A 15,561-nucleotide genomic window follows, 5' to 3' on the forward strand; every position below is an offset into this window, starting at 1 on the left:
CAGTGTTTTAAATAATTTTTTATATGTCTTGGGAAGGGGAAGTTGATATGCAAGTTGTAAACATAAGTAGAATGGCCAATGACTCTAAAATGGAGTAGTAACTTCTTTTAATAAAATTGTCTTCCAGGATGTATTTTTCGTAAGAATGTCTTGCATTGCATTGCATTGCATTGCAATGTCTGACAAAAGTTGACCACAAGATTAAATTAAGAAGTCTGTCCAGATCTGTGATACCCTTCATTGTTGACAGTTGTATTGCAAGTGGCCTACACAATTTCTTTTTTCCACCTGGGTTTCACTGTTGTCAATATCAATACCATTTCCAGCTGATGAAGGACATGACTTTACTTGTTTTAATTCCTAACTTGTGTTCACTCTCGTCATGAAATTACAAAGAGAATAGGCTTCAAAAAATAACTAAATAAATTCATGGAGGATAAGTCTATCAATGGCTATTAGCCAGGATGGGCAGGGATGGTGTCCCTAACCTCTGTTTGCCAAAAGCTGGGAATGAGCAATAGGGAATGAATTACCTGTTCCGTTCATTTTCTCTGAGACACCTGGTATTAGCCACTGTCATAAGACAGGATACTAGGCTAGGCGACCGTTGGTCTGACCCAGTATGGCCGTTCTTACGTTCACTTTGTGTGTCTTGGAGTACAGTTTTAAATAGACCTCTAAAGGACATGGCACAGGTCCTGGGATGGAGAAACTTAATTTCTCCTGGGATCTTTAGGTCTAATACTAATGTAATATACACCTTTTTTCATGCAGATCTTTCTTCCGATAATAAAAGCTGCAGAAATGAAGGTGAGAGGGTAACAACTGTGAAGGAAAATAGAACACATAAGGGTCATCTCTGCTTCAAGGTAACTGTCATTATACATTTTACTTCCTTGTGAACCAGGCCATAATATTCAGGATGACATGACTTTCAGACTGGATTTTTTTTCAATTGTGTTTTAGGGCATACAGCATGTCTTATGGAGGGTCTCGACTCATACCTTGAGGTTATGGCATAGCAGACTTTTTTTCATGGTAGTGATGGGAAATTAAACCAATTACAAAAATCTTCTTTTAATGCGGTTGTGTATAAATCTGAGCTTGTCATATCCTCTCATTGCTGCTTTACACGTAATAGTTAAGTCAACATACTTGCAGTACTCAGGGACGTGAAAAAATAACCAGTGGAAGAATTCTTCAGTTGACGACGCCATTGCCGCTTGGGGAAGTAGATTGCCTTCATCAATGGGAAAAACCCCTTCTGTTGTTGTGGGACATATGATACTGCAGCGCAGTGGCGCTGTACCGCTGTAATACCTGTAGTGTAGACATGGCCTTAGTAACCTTGTGTTCTTTGAGTGCTTGCTCATGTTGATTCCAGTTAGATGTGTGCGCACCATGTGCACAGTCGCTGGAAGGTTTTTCCCCTATTGGTACCCATTGGGTCAGCTCAGGCGCCCCCGGAGTCACACCTTCATGGCGCCACATATAGGGCCCTGCTGACCCACTGCCTCTCCCTCTTACTGACAGTGACAGTTGTTGGAGTGTTCTCTTTTCTCTTGTTTTCGAACGATCCCCTAGTGTACTCGTAGTTCCTACCTGTAAATAGTTTCAGTAGTTAGTTAATAAATTTTAGTGTAGTATCGTATTTGAACCTCCTCCTCTTGTTAGTCGGGATTCCCTTCCCCTACCCAGGGTTAGTGAATGCCTGGGTCCCAGGGGTTTAAGCTATATGGAGTCTATCAAAAGCTGATGTCAAAGGCGACCCGCACACGTCCTGCTTAAGGTACCTGGGGAGTCATAGAATATCAGGGTTGGAAGGGACCTCAGGAGGTCATCTAATCCAACCCTCTGCTCAAAGCGGGACCAGTTCCCAACTAAATCATCCCAGCCAGGGCTTTGTCAAGCCTGACCGTAAAAACCTCTAAGGAAGGAGATTCCACCACCTCTCAGGTAACCCATTCCAGTACTTCACCACCCTCCTAGTGGAAAAGTTTTTCCTATTATCCAACCTAAACCTCCTCCACTGCAACTTGAGACCATTACTCCTTGTTCTGTCATCTGCTACCACTGAGAACAGTCTAGATCCATCCTCTTTGGAACCCCCTATTAGGTAGCTAGTTGAAAGCAGCTATCAAATCCCCCCTCATTCTTCTCTTCTGCAGACTAAACAATCCCAGTTCCCTCAGCCTCTCGTCCTAAGTCCTGTGCTCCAGCCCCCTAATCATTTTTGTTGCCCTCCGTTTGCCTCTTTCCAATTTTTCCACATCCTTCTTGTAATGTGGGGCCCAAAACTGGACACGGTACTCCAGATGAGGCCTCACTAATGTTGAATAGAGGGGAAGGATCATGTCCCTCGATCTGCTGGCAACGCCCTTACTTACACAGCCCAAAATACCGTTAGCCTTCTTGGCAACAAGGGCACACTGTTTACTCCTATCCAGCTTTTCATCCACTGTAACCCCTAGGTCCTTTTCTGCAAAACTGCTGCCTAGCCATTCAGTCCCTAGTCTGTAGCAGAGCATGGGATTCTTCCATCCTAAGTGCAGGACTCTGCTTGTCTTTATTGAACCTCATCAGGTTTCTTTTGGCCCAGTCCTCTAATTTGGCCAGGTCCCTCTGTATCCTATCCCTACCCTCCAGCATATCTACCACTCCTCCCAGTTTAACGTCATCTGCAAAAGGGAAGGCGGTTCAGTGATACTGATAGTGCCAGCCTGACCCCACCAGCGCTGGTACACCATGCTTGTGGAGCTGTCATTGGACACCCCAGTCACCCCACCTTGAGTTCTGGACGTGATCACCCAGAACCACAGCCAGCTCCAGCATCCCAATCTTGAGTCTCTCCATCTCATGGGTTGGAAGCTGCATCGTTAAACCCGGTAGAGCTCACATGCTCAAATTCTGTTAGGGAGATTCTCCTTGGCAGTAGTAAACCATCCACCAGGGCGACCTACTTGGCCAAGTGGAAGAGATTGTTGATCTGGTGTTCACAGTCGTACCTCTCTAATGCAATCATCAATATCCTTTACCTTGGATTGTCTGCTACATTTAAAGCAGCAGGGCTTGTTGATCTCATCAATAAAGGTTCACTTGACCACCATTTTGGCATTCCACCCAGGAGTGGCAGACTGCTTGGTCTTCACTAACCTAATGGTGCGGTCATTTTCTTAAAGCACTGAACAGGTTATTCCTGCAAGTTCGGCAACCGATCCCGGCATGGGACGTTTAATCTGGTGCTTTTGAGGCCAATGGGGCCTCCATTTGAGCCCTTAGCGACATGTTTATTACTCTATCTGTAATGGAAGGTGGCTTTCCTGGTCGCAATAACTTCATGTAGAAGTGTGTCTGACTCAAGGCCCTCACATCTGACCCTCCTTATACCATCTTTTACAAAGACAAAGTGCAGATTCGGCTACACTCAGCCTTTCTCCCTAAAATTGTGTCTCAATTTCATGCCAATCAAGTCTTTTCCCCTAATCCTCACACTAACAGCTAGGAGCAGAGGCTCCACTCAGTGGATGTTCAGTGGACATTGGCCTTTTCTATCAAGTGAATGATGCAGTTTCATAAATCAAACCAGCTGTTTGTTGTAGTAGTGGACAGGATGAAGGGCTTCCTGGTGTCCTCTCAAAAGCTATCACCATGGCCCACATCCTGTATCTGAGCATGTGATGATTTGGCAAAGATACCTGCCCTCATGCTGATGGCACATTCTACAAGAGCACAGGCCTCCTTGGCCGCATTCCTGGACCAGGTCCCAATCCAGATCTGTAAAGCAGCGATGTGGTTCTTGGTCCACACTTTTTCTTCTCATTATGCTGTTAGCCAGCATGCCAGTGCTTCAATCCAGTGGTTCCATGAACTCTGCCTCCTAGGTAAGGCTCGGGAGTCACCTACTTGAAATTGACATGAGCAAGCACTCAAAGAAGAAACAGTTACCTGCCTCTCATAACTGTTGTTCTTTGAGATGTGTTGCTCATGTCCATTCCAGGACCCACCCACCTTCCCCTCTGTCAGAGCAATCCGGCAAGAAGGAACTGGAAATGCGACGGGTTGGCAGGGCCCTTTATGTGGCTCCATGAAGGTACCACTCCAAGGGGCACCTGAACTGACCCACCGGGTAGTGCTAAGGGAAAAACCTTTTGCTGACTGTGCACGTGATGCGCACACACATACTTGGAATGGACATGAGCAGCACATTTCAAAGAACAGTTACAAGAGGTAGGTAGTTGGTTTTTTACTTATAATTGAGTCAGTCTTGTACTATCTATGGTTATAACTTGCACCTCTACTGGCTCTTCCTTTGCAGTCATGTGCCAGAGCCTCTCTGCTAGCCCTACCCAATGCACCTGTTTGACCTTTACATCTTTCTCTCAGTTGCCACGTAATCTGACTTCTTCCTTTGTAGCGGCTGCAATAAAGGTATGTCGCTATATGAAGACCTATGGTAAATAGAAATTTCAATGGAAGTATGTAATAGACTGAAAACATTCCGAAAAGTGTTTTATTAATTATTGAAATGAATAGCAATACAGTATTGTTAAACCTTTTAACTATTGGAAAGCTTGTTTTGTTGCTTATTTAAATGTGACCTGCAAAGAAGAAATTTGGGTTTGTTATTGATCTCAGATGTATAAATGTGGCCTGAAAGGAATATGTGTGTGTGTGAAATTTCTTCTTGGGTTTTTACATTAGCAGTTATTTATTATAAAGGTCTTTACTTCTCTGTTGCTGGAAGATGTTAGAGAACTAGCTTGCTTATGTCTTACCAGAGCCTGAAACCTGAGCCTTTGAAAAGAAAGGATTTTTTGTTCAGATAGTTTAATATTCTGGCTTCAGTTTAATGCCTGTTTAACAAACACTTGAAAGAAAAGCGCTCTATGAAAATGTCAGCATTCTGCCCCATAAAGTAGAGGCTAAGGCAGTGAGCAAAATACGGCCCGCGGGCTGGATCTCGCCCGTCAGGTTTTTGGATCCAGCCTGCGGGATTGCCAGCCCTGTGACGCAGTGGAGCTAAGGCAGGCTCCCTGCCTGCCCTGGCCCTGCACTGCTCCCGGAAGCGGCCAGCACCACGTCTCTGCAGCCCCTGTGGGGGGTGGGGACAGAGGGCAGCGCACGGAGCCCTCTGCCCCTGCCCCCACAGAGGCTGCAGGGATGTGGTGCTGGCTCCTTCCGGGAGTGGCGCGGGGCTGGGGCAGGCAGGGAGCCTGCCTTAGCCCCACTGCGTGCTGCTGCCATCCTGGAGCGGCTCCAGGTAAGCGGCACCGGGCCGGAGCCTGAACCCCACACCCTTCCTGTACCCCAATCCCCTGCGCTGAGCCCCTTGCTGCACACTGCACCTTCTCCCACACCCTCAATCTCCTGCCCCAGCCCTGCATGCAATTTTCCCACCCAGATGTGGCCCTCGGGCCAAAAAGTTTGCCCACCCCAGGCTAAGGGCTAGTAGTCTGCACTGCAGAGGCTTTGTGTTGTACAGCTGTGCAGTGGCTACGCAGCATATACTGGCAAAAGACAAGTATAGTTGTCAGTATAATTAAACTATCTCCCTGAGTGACAGCTGGTGGTTAGAGATGTGTGACTTTTTTGCTCTCCTAACCAATGTAGCTATGCTAGCAAAACTTTGTTGGATAGACTTAGCCTTAGACTTTCCCACTCATGTCCTCCTAGATGCCCAAGAAGAAGAGGGAAAACTAATATTACTGATATTGCGTGGGTAAAACACGCAGAAAAAGCTTTGGGGGAAAATCGTCTCCTTTGTTCATCCCTAAAGAAGCAGAACAGGGGACACAATCAACTTTTTTTTTTCTTTTCCCCCTTTACAGGTCACCTTTTAATGCTGCCACATAATTTAAATCCAGTGGATTTAAATAGTGCAGAAAAATGGGATTATTGCTCTCTTTGAGTTCTGAGTATACTTAATGAGGAACGTGGAAGGCTTCATGGCAGTATATTGTGAAAATCTGTTATGGGGCTCAGGAAAGAGTATAAAAGTATGTGAGATGCGCATAAATGAAAGAATTGTGCTTGCCATGGGCCAGGTGAGAATAACTGGGAACAGTGGGATGAATTGGAATAAAATTAAACTTTTTTAAAAAAAGAAAAACTTCCAAGCAACCAGGCCTGTTAAGGTGGAATAGGTTCCTTGGGAAAGAGTTGGAAAATGCCATTGCTTAAGATGTTGAAGGTTAGACAAAGCACTGTATAGGGAGCTGCTCTGCATGGGCCAGAGCATGGACAAGGTGAGCTTGAAGGACTTGTCCATGTCATCTAATTCTGAAGTTTCTACCATGATCACAAAGCAGTCTGTATCTCTAGGGGCAAAAGGACTTTGATAAAATGTGAGTAGTAAGCACCTGAATGAGATCTCTGGATATGGAGGAGAAACTATGTAGGTAACCATAGAAGTCAGAGTTTACACATAATTGTGTGAGCAGGGAATAAGGATTCTAATAACAGATTATTGCAGTATGACTATTAATTTTTTTCCAGACAATGCTGTCTTGCTTGTGACATGAATGCTATTCTCAACAGCTGCCTAAATTAGTCAGATGAAAAAGTAATCCTATTTGTGATTCCCCACTGACACAGATTGCATAATTAAAATAGCAAAGATCTGCTGTAAATTTAAATTAGTTGTTTTTGTATTTTGTTTGCGGGTTTTAAAGCTGTATAGTGAGGTGAAATTGCACCGATATTTGCTTAAATGTTATAACTGTTGGACATAAGTGCCAACTCCATGTTGAGTCCATGGTATAAGAATGGATTTTTATATAGTCTTAGTAAAAGCAAATTCAGCCCATTCACTTCCTTTTTTGTAAGGGATATTCAAGAAATTGATGAAACCACATAAATTATCATAGCAGTTGGGTCTAATTAAATACTTTGCATCATATAGCTAAGGATATCAAACACATTCCCTTTGGAGTACATATTCATAGATTCCAAGACCAGATGGGACCATTGTGATCATCTAGTCTGATCTTCTGTATAACGCATCAGAGAACTTTCCCAAAATAATTCCTAGAGGACATCTTGTAGAAAAGCATCCAGTCTTGATTTAAAAATTGTCAGTGATGGAGAATCCACCATAACCTTTGGTAAGTTGTTCCAATGATTAATCATTCTCACTCTTCAACATTTATGCCTTAGTTCCGGTCTCAATTTTTCTAGCTTCAACTTCCGGCCATTGGATCAGACTGCTACAAACTAGGGACCGAGTGGCTAGGTAGCAGTTCTTCAGAAAAGGACCTAGGGGTTACAGTGGACAAGAAGCTGCATATGAGTCAACAGTATGCCCTTGTTGCGAAGAAGGCTTAAGGGCATTTTGGGCTGTATAAATAGGAACATTGCCAGCAGATCGAGCGACATGATCATTCCCCTCTAGTCAGCATTGGTGATACCTCATCTGGAGTACCGTGTCCAGTTTTGGGCCCCAAACTACAAGAAGGATGTGAAAAAATGGGAAAATGTCTAGCAGAGGGCAGCAAAAATGATTAGGGGCCTGGAGCACATGATTAATGAGGAGAGGCTGAGGGAACTGGGATTGTTTAGTCTGCAGAAGAGAAGAATGAGGGGGGATTTGATAGCTGCTTTCAGCTACCTGAAAGGGGGTTCCAAAGAGGATGGATCTAGACTGTTCTCAGTGGTAGCAGATGACAGAACAAGGAGTAATGGTCTCAAGTTGCAGTGGAGGAGGTTTAGGTTGGATAATAGGAAAAACTTTTTTACTAGGAGGGTGGTGAAGCACTGGAATGGGTTACCTAGGGAGATGGTGGATTCTCCTTCCTAAGAGGTTTTTAAGGTCAGGCTTGACAAAGCCCTAGCTAGGATGATCTAGTTGGGGACTAGTCCTGCTTTGAGCAGGGAGTTCGACTAGATGACCTCCTGAAGTCCCTTCCAACCCTGATGTTCTATGATCATGTTATACCTTTCTCTGCTAGATTGGAAAGCCCATTATTAAATATTTGTTTCCTCTGTAGGTGTTTATCGACTGTAATCAAGTCACCCCTTAATTTTCTCTCTAAGCTGAATTGTTTGAGCTCCTGGAGTCTTTTAATCATTCCCATGGCTCTTTTCTGAACCCTTTCCAATTTATCAACATTTCTTGAATTGTGGATGCCAGCACTGGATACAAGGTTCCAGCAGCCAAATACACCAGTGCCAAATACAGAGGTAAAATAACCTCTTCTGGAAATTTCCACTACATGCATCCGACGAAGTGGGTATTCACCCACGAAAGTTCATGTTCCAATACATCTGTTAGTATATAAGGTGCCACAGGACTCTTTGCTGCTTTTACAGATCCAGACTAACACGGCTACCCCTCTGATACTCTCTATTGCTATTCAAAGTTCACGTATTTATGCATCCAAGGATTGCAGTAGCCCTCATGGCCACAGCGTCTCACTGGTAGTTCATGTTCCACTTTATCCAGTATGACCCGCAAATCTTTGAGAGTTGCCGTTTCCCAGGATAGTCCCTACATTCTTTCTTCCTAGTATGTATCCATTTACATTTAACTGTATTAAAATACATTTTATTTGCTTACACCCAGCTTACCAAGTGATCCAGAATGAACTGTGTCAGTCAACCGTCTGCTTCATTTCTCTCCCCCCTGCCCCTTTTGTCTCATTTGCTGCTGATTTTGTTTTCTTCCGGGTCATTAATAAAAATATTAAATAGCATAGGGCCAAGAACCACACCCTGTAGAACCATATTATAAACACCTCTTTGATGATGATTCTCCATCTACAGTTACATTTTGAGACCTGTCAGTTAGCCATCCATTTAATGTGTGCCAAACTAAACAAAATGTTATGTGGTACCAAGTCAAATGCCTTACAGAAGTCTAGATATATTACATCAACTCTATTACTTTTATCAACCAAAGCTGTATTCTCATAAGAAATCAGTTAGTTTGACAGGATTCATTTTCCATAAAACTGTTAATTGGCGTTAATTATATTCTCCTCCTTTTAATTCACTATTATTATTTAGATCCTATATCTGTTGGTCTTGTATCTTGCCCAGAATCAATGTTAGACTTCACTTTTTTTAAATATTGGTGTAACATTAGCTTTCTACCAATGTTTTGGAACTTATTTGATGTTCCAAGACTTAAATCAACAGTAATGGTCCAGTGAGATCCTCAACCAGTTCTTGTAAAACATTTGAGGGTAAGTTATCCTGACATGCTGATTTAAAAATGTCTGACATTAATATCTGCTGTTTAATATTCTCCTTAGATCTTGTGGAATGGAAAGATTGATATGACTACATTATCTGTTTTTTCCAAATACAAAACAAATATTTGTTGAACACCTGCCTTGTCTGCATTATTATTGATAATTTTACCACTTCCATCTTGCAGTGGATTAATATCGTGGTTCTGATTCTTTTTTTTCCTAATATTCTTAAACTTATTATCCTTAACTCTGCTGGCCTTAGGCTTCCCCTTGTGTCCCTTTCCTTCCCTTACCATTTTTCTACAGTTCCTAACTTCTTATTTATAGTTGTTACCATAGGTACTGATTGCAGAGCACCCCCTCGTTGGCACCTATGGTTGTTACTATTAATTCCCTTTTCTTCTATTTGTTTTATTTATATATAATTTTATAGCCACATTCACTTCCTCTCTAAACAGGGTCCGTTTTTGAACCAGTATGACATTCTTCCTTGGTTGAGGTTTTTTGGACTTCTAGTAAAGTGTTCTTAAACAATTCCCAATTGTCATTCAAATTTTTTTGATTAAATTATCTCCCCAAGTTGGTGAATAAGTTCACAGTTAAACAGTACACAGACAACAAAGTTGAGAGCAACAAGTGAAAAATATAACATGGAATCGAAACTGCATGGGCAGTTTGGGTGTACTGAGTGTAACTACCTAACTAGTAGATTCTTAAACAGTTCTCTGTCGAGGGCTTTCTGGTGTTCTATGGAGAGCATACCCTCATTTCCAGCTGCTAAATTGGACAGCTGTAATACTTCTGATGTATGTAATTGCTGTAGTTGCCACAGGGATGTTATGTAATAGTCTGTTAAAATGTGGTCAGTGTTATGAACAAGTTTTTGATCTTACATGAGTTGAAATTTGGCCAGGGTACTTGGTCAGATATCCTCTTATGCAAAGTGCATTGGATGTCTAATGGCACAAATGTTGAGAAATTTTTAAAAAGGTGTCATTCAAAAGACAGATATTCAGATATATGCCACCCCAGCACCATGCTGGAGTGTTGGGCTCAGTATATGTTCTTTGCCTGGCACAGTGGGTTTATGGTCTGTGATTAGCGCTGCTAAAGTGAGAGTGCCCCATACTGAATCATAACTTTCCTCAATCTTGTGGGGGAGCCAGAGGTCTTAAAATAGTTTTGGTGTCTGTCCTGTGTTGTATCTTACCTTAAGGATTAGCACTATAGTTTTCTTACATTTTTGCTGCACTTCTGAATTAACACCTGCAAATCATGGTTTTACTACCTTTTTTTTGTAAGCAGATGCCTGGATGCCATGGTGGAAGGTAAAACACTCCTGGCTTGCTCAGGAGAGCTGCAGTAAAGATTGGATTAAACGTGTATATTATGTAAATTGCAATAAAGCTTGTATACAGGAGAATGATGTGTAAATTTAGATTTATAATTTGATACACGTTTAAAGGCTCAATACTGTGTTTCTTTCAAAAAAATATAATCTTGTAGAATTTTTTCTAGAGACATACTTGAGTAGCTGGAGTGGAAGCTTGTATGTGGGAGCTGGGAGTTCTGTTCCTGGCTCTGCAAGACATGTGACCTTTTATGTGACCTTCTGTAAATTTATCTCCCATCTTCAGTTTCCCTCTGTAAAATGTATATAATACATGTTTCTTAGAGTTAGTGAAATGGATTTCGTTATAATTTCTAAAGCACACTGTGATCCAATGTCTCCTTTCTTTGGAGACACTGTTCATTCTCAGCAATTTTTAAAATTATTCAGACTGTTTTGTGTACTCTTTGAGAAATTAAGATAGATGAGTTACCAGTCTTCAGTGAGGATCAGTTGCTCTGGTGCGTGAATACATTTTTCAGCTTTTGTGGAAGCACAATATGAATTTTCTACTAAATTAAGATGCACTTGTTTGTCACTAGAGTTGTGCAAAACACTGTTACTCTGCTTTCCCATGGTACAGCTAGTGGTATAGTTGTGTAGTGGTATACAGATTGATGCAATTTTAAAAAATGCAGGGCAAAATTTTCATCTCGGCCTCTACTAGGCCTGACCTCCTTTTTCTGTAACTGCAAATTGCAGGCATATTTAACTCAGTTATTTTCAGGTGCAGTTAAAATACCTTGAAACCACAAAATAGATATCCAAGTGACAGTAATTGCAAGTGCAAAGAGGCTGGCTTTTGAAAACCTGGCCCAGAATATCTCCCTTTACTCATTATAGACACAAAGTGGATGTGGTAATATATTTCATTAGACCAACTTTTATTCATGAGAGAGACAAACTTTCGAGCCACACAGTTTTTACAGTTGCATCTTTCTAAAGTATCACTTTCTGAGCTGAAATCTTCAATGTTTGTTCTTTGCACAGAAGGGGAACTTTCATGAAGTTGAGTAAAATCCCTTTCATTTAAAAAATTAAAGAATTGAACCCTTCCCTTCCCTGTCTCAAGCAATGTGTTTTTGAAACATCCAACGTGACACACAAACAATCCTCAGTGAAGGACAGGTGATGTTAAATGAGAGGAGGGATTAAACAGTGATATTCTATTCCAAAAGAATAGAAAATGCTGTTTACTATAGGTGGAGCTGATAGCAACCAGGCTTCCCTGGCTATTGGGTGGACAGAGGAAGAAAAAGAAAGCTGGGCCAAGCTTCCCCCCAGCTACCTCATGTACCCAGTGCATGGGCCAGCAACCTCCTCCTGTGTGTTCCTTCTCTGCGGCAACACACAGGGCAAGATCTCCTGCAACTGGTGAGCAAGGAAGAGAGAGCATGCATGTGAATAAGACTGGGCTGGGCTTGTCCTCTACCGCCCCTCTCCCCCACCCCAATAACCACTAGATCCAAGTATCCATCCCCATTCCTCTGGGAAACAGCCTTCAACTGCTAGCTAATGCTGTTAGTCCTGTGGGTCGAGTAGCAGTAGTCTGTTCTGCAGTGCTGAAGATTCAAGAGGTCACATGCTGTAGATGACTCATAAGGTTGGGGATGACTGCTAGTTGCATGTAGTTTTTATCTTTCTTGAAAGAAAAAAAACTAGGAACCCACTCCCCTAACTTTGTTTAGTTTACAAAGTCAAGCACTTGAAAGTTAGGAAGTGCCAGATTTACATTGGCATGCAACCTTAATTTGGTCCCCTTGTTTATATTCATTATGGTACAGTCTTTAATTATGATTCCTGTGTGTTTTACAGGATGTGCACAACATGAATGCACAAGAGGGTAGAATTAAGGTAATGCAAGGAAACAAATCTGGCATTTCCTAGCTTTCAGCTGCTTAATGTTGTGCACTAGATAACATTAGTTAACAAAATACTTGTTTGTGTGTGTAATATGTAAGATGACTGATATCCATATTGTAGGAGCACTAATATCTGTGCTATCAGGCTTATTTTTAAATGGATAACCTTAATATCACCTTAATGTTGGGTTTTTTATTTAATATTTACTACTTTTTTCCCTGGCAAGCTGTTTGTACGTATCATGGTTTTGCTCTTTTTACTTCCCATTACATCTTTTCTGCAATACTTTGTGTTCAGATACATGTTTATAGTTTTAGCAAAGCAATTGGGAAGACTCATGATCTAAAACTGCATTTAAGCATTACCCTCGTCACTAATTCTAACAATGCTTATTTGATATACAGGCCTGGGAATAGAAATAGTTGATTTTTTTTGAAAATGGGAAAGCCAAAGTCCTGCTTTAAAATGCAGCTATCGTATTTGCCTTGTGTGATAACAGCATAAATCTCTCAGTATTAAGACCCTAACTGAATTGCGAGATGATCTTCAATAATTGCAGCTGAGTCGTGGACAAAGCATAGAATATTGGGGAAAAGTAATAATGAGCCTTTATTAATAGGAGTAATTTGGAAAAGCCACAGTAGATGTATTCATTTCAGAAAAAAAATGCTGGAATGATATAAACGTTCAACTATTAGTTTATGCCTGCAATTTTTTTTGATAACCAGACAGTTTGGTGCAACTGCAGGGCTGTCACTAGGGGGCAGGGCAAGCGGGCCAGCTGCCCAGTGTGCAAAGCTGGGGAAGGAGGAGTGGAAAAGTGAGGGGGGAAATGGTAGGGGATAGAACCCTGCAGCGGACATGATATTGCCAGCCTTACTTGTGCGCTGCTGGTGGTGGCAGTGCTGCCTTCTGAACTGGACAGCCGGAAAGTGACGGATGTTGGCTGGGCATCCTGCTCTGAAGGCAATGCTGCCTTCAGCAGCAGCAGCGCACAAGTAAGGTGACTGTACTATGCCTGCTGCAAGGCTCTACTCCCTACTGTGTTTCTCCTCATTTTTTCATCCCCGCCCCATCCCCCAGCTTTGCACCTGGGCAGCTGCCTCACTTACCCTGCCCTGGTTATGGCCCTGCCCAAAACTCTTCAAGATCATTTAATGTAATAATGGGGGAGAAGCAGGGAGAGGAGATTGTGTTGCAAACCTCAAAATATATGCAAAATCGTGGACTGTGCAAAGTAAGCTAATTTAAAACAAAATTGTGGTGGAAGCCTAATTCTGTGGAATCCGCAATATCGCGAATGAATTCTGACCGTACTCATTATAAAATGACCTAGTAAGTTGGCCACTTTCCAGTCTGCAGTATTGGATTTCTTTTACAGGCTGTGAATCAGCACTTTTGGGTGAGTCATGTTTTTAGTCATGTGCCCTTATTGTAGGGACCGATGAGAGGAAGACTCAGTGGAGGAGAAACTGAGGCCATGTCTACATCTAAAATTTTGCAGCGCTGGTTGTTACAGCTGTATTAGTACAGCTGTATAGGGCCAGCGCTGCAGAGTGGCCACACTTACAGCAACCAGCGCTGCAAGTGGTGTTAGATGTGGCCACACTGCAGCGCTGTTGGGCGGCTTCAAGGGGGGTTCCGGGACCGAGAGAGCAAACCGGGAAAGGAAACCAGCTTCGCTGCGGTTTGCTCTCTCGGTCCCGGAGCCACCCAGCAAACCGCAGGGAAGGAGACCTGCTTGCTCGGGGTTCCGGGACCGAGAGAGCAAACCGGGAACGCCGCGGTTTGCTCTCTCGGTCCCGGAGCCACCCAGCAAACCGCAGGGAAGGAGACCTGCTTGCTCGGGGTTCCGGGACCGAGAGAGCAAACCGCGGCGAAGCTGGTTTCCTTTCCCGGTTTGCTCTCTCGGTCCCGGAACCCCGAGCAAGCAGGTCTCCTTCCCTGCGGTTTGCTGGGTGGCTCCGGGACCGAGAGAGCAAACCAGGAAAGGAAACCAGCTTGATTACCAGAGGCTTCCTCCTTCCACGGAGGTCAAGAAAAGCGCTGGTAACTGTCTACATTGGATTACCAGCGCTGGATCACCAGCGCTGGATCCTCTACACCCGAGACAAAACGGGAGTACGGCCAGCGCTGCAAACAGGGAGTTGCAGCGCTGGTGGTGCCCTGCAGATGTGTACACCTTCAAAGTTGCAGCGCTGTAACTCCCTCACCAGCGCTGCAACTTTCTGATGTAGACAAGCCCTCAGTCTGAAGCCAGAGGACAGTATACTTCCTGTTTCCTGAGGCTAGTGGTGAACTTACTGATTATAGTGAGGATTGTTTTACTTACACTGACTTTTCTTTCTGGAAACGTCTGAGTTGCTGCTAATGGCTTATAATTTTAGTTCTTCAGATAAATTAGAAATGTGAAATGAACACTGTCAAATCTTCAGTTTTTATTTTACACTCCATTCAACACCTTTTTGACTTTGACAGTTTACTTTGGATAAAATTTTCAAAGCGCTTAAGTGATGTGACGGCCTGTCTCATTGACACTTGAATCACTTTTGAAAATGGAACTTAGATACCTAAGTCACTTAAGCACTTTTTGAAAATTTTACCCTCTCCCCACCTCCAGTAGGTAAAGGGCTTGTTGATGTTGCCTCTGTTTGCTTGGATTTAAAATGGATGGAATCTGGTTAAACTGAAATGTATTTTGAAAAAAAAAAAAAATTCAGGCTCGACCATTTCAGATGACTTACCCCATTTTTGCTGTAAGGTTATGTGCTGAATACCTTAAAAATGCTCAGGTTGCATGGGTATTGGCCCAGAAGAAAACCTACTACATGTATGTTTGTGTGCTTGTGGTTGGGATGTTAAGTTCCCAAAAGTCATGGTGGCAGGTCCCATGCTTTTAGCACACCTCAGCATCCATCTGAAAACAAAGGAGGATCCATTTTCTGCCTGAATAACCTCTTATATTAAATTTTTAGACACAGGGTGCCTCAATTAGCTCGTTTAAGAGAATATACAGGTCATTTTAATTGCTGGATTATAAATAGCTCAAATAACGAAGTGGTGAAAAAAGCTTTTTTTTGTTTTGATTTTTGGCTGTGACAAATAAGGGTGAACCCG

At 42.7% G+C, this 15,561-nt stretch overlaps 1 protein-coding gene across 10 annotated transcripts in view; it reads left to right on the top strand.

Moving 5' to 3' along the window:
- Positions 1 to 15,561, top strand: part of BRD4 (bromodomain containing 4) — a 212,417-nt gene that overhangs the window by 63,102 nt on the left and 133,754 nt on the right. For 7 of the 10 annotated variants that reach the window (XM_030545380.1, XM_030545374.1, XM_030545383.1 and 4 more), the window contains exon 2: positions 775 to 869. The exons of 1 other annotated variant lie outside the window; for it this stretch is intronic. The gene's annotated coding sequence lies outside the window, so the exon portion shown is untranslated. Of the gene's footprint in view, positions 1 to 774; positions 870 to 4,315; positions 4,429 to 15,561 lie in introns of all 10 variants that reach the window. 2 more of the 10 variants (XM_030545377.1, XM_030545381.1) reach the window with 1 other exon arrangement.

This window comes from Gopherus evgoodei, unplaced genomic scaffold (assembly GCF_007399415.2).
Source record: "Gopherus evgoodei ecotype Sinaloan lineage unplaced genomic scaffold, rGopEvg1_v1.p scaffold_37_arrow_ctg1, whole genome shotgun sequence".
Classification (NCBI taxonomy): Eukaryota; Metazoa; Chordata; order Testudines; family Testudinidae; genus Gopherus; species Gopherus evgoodei.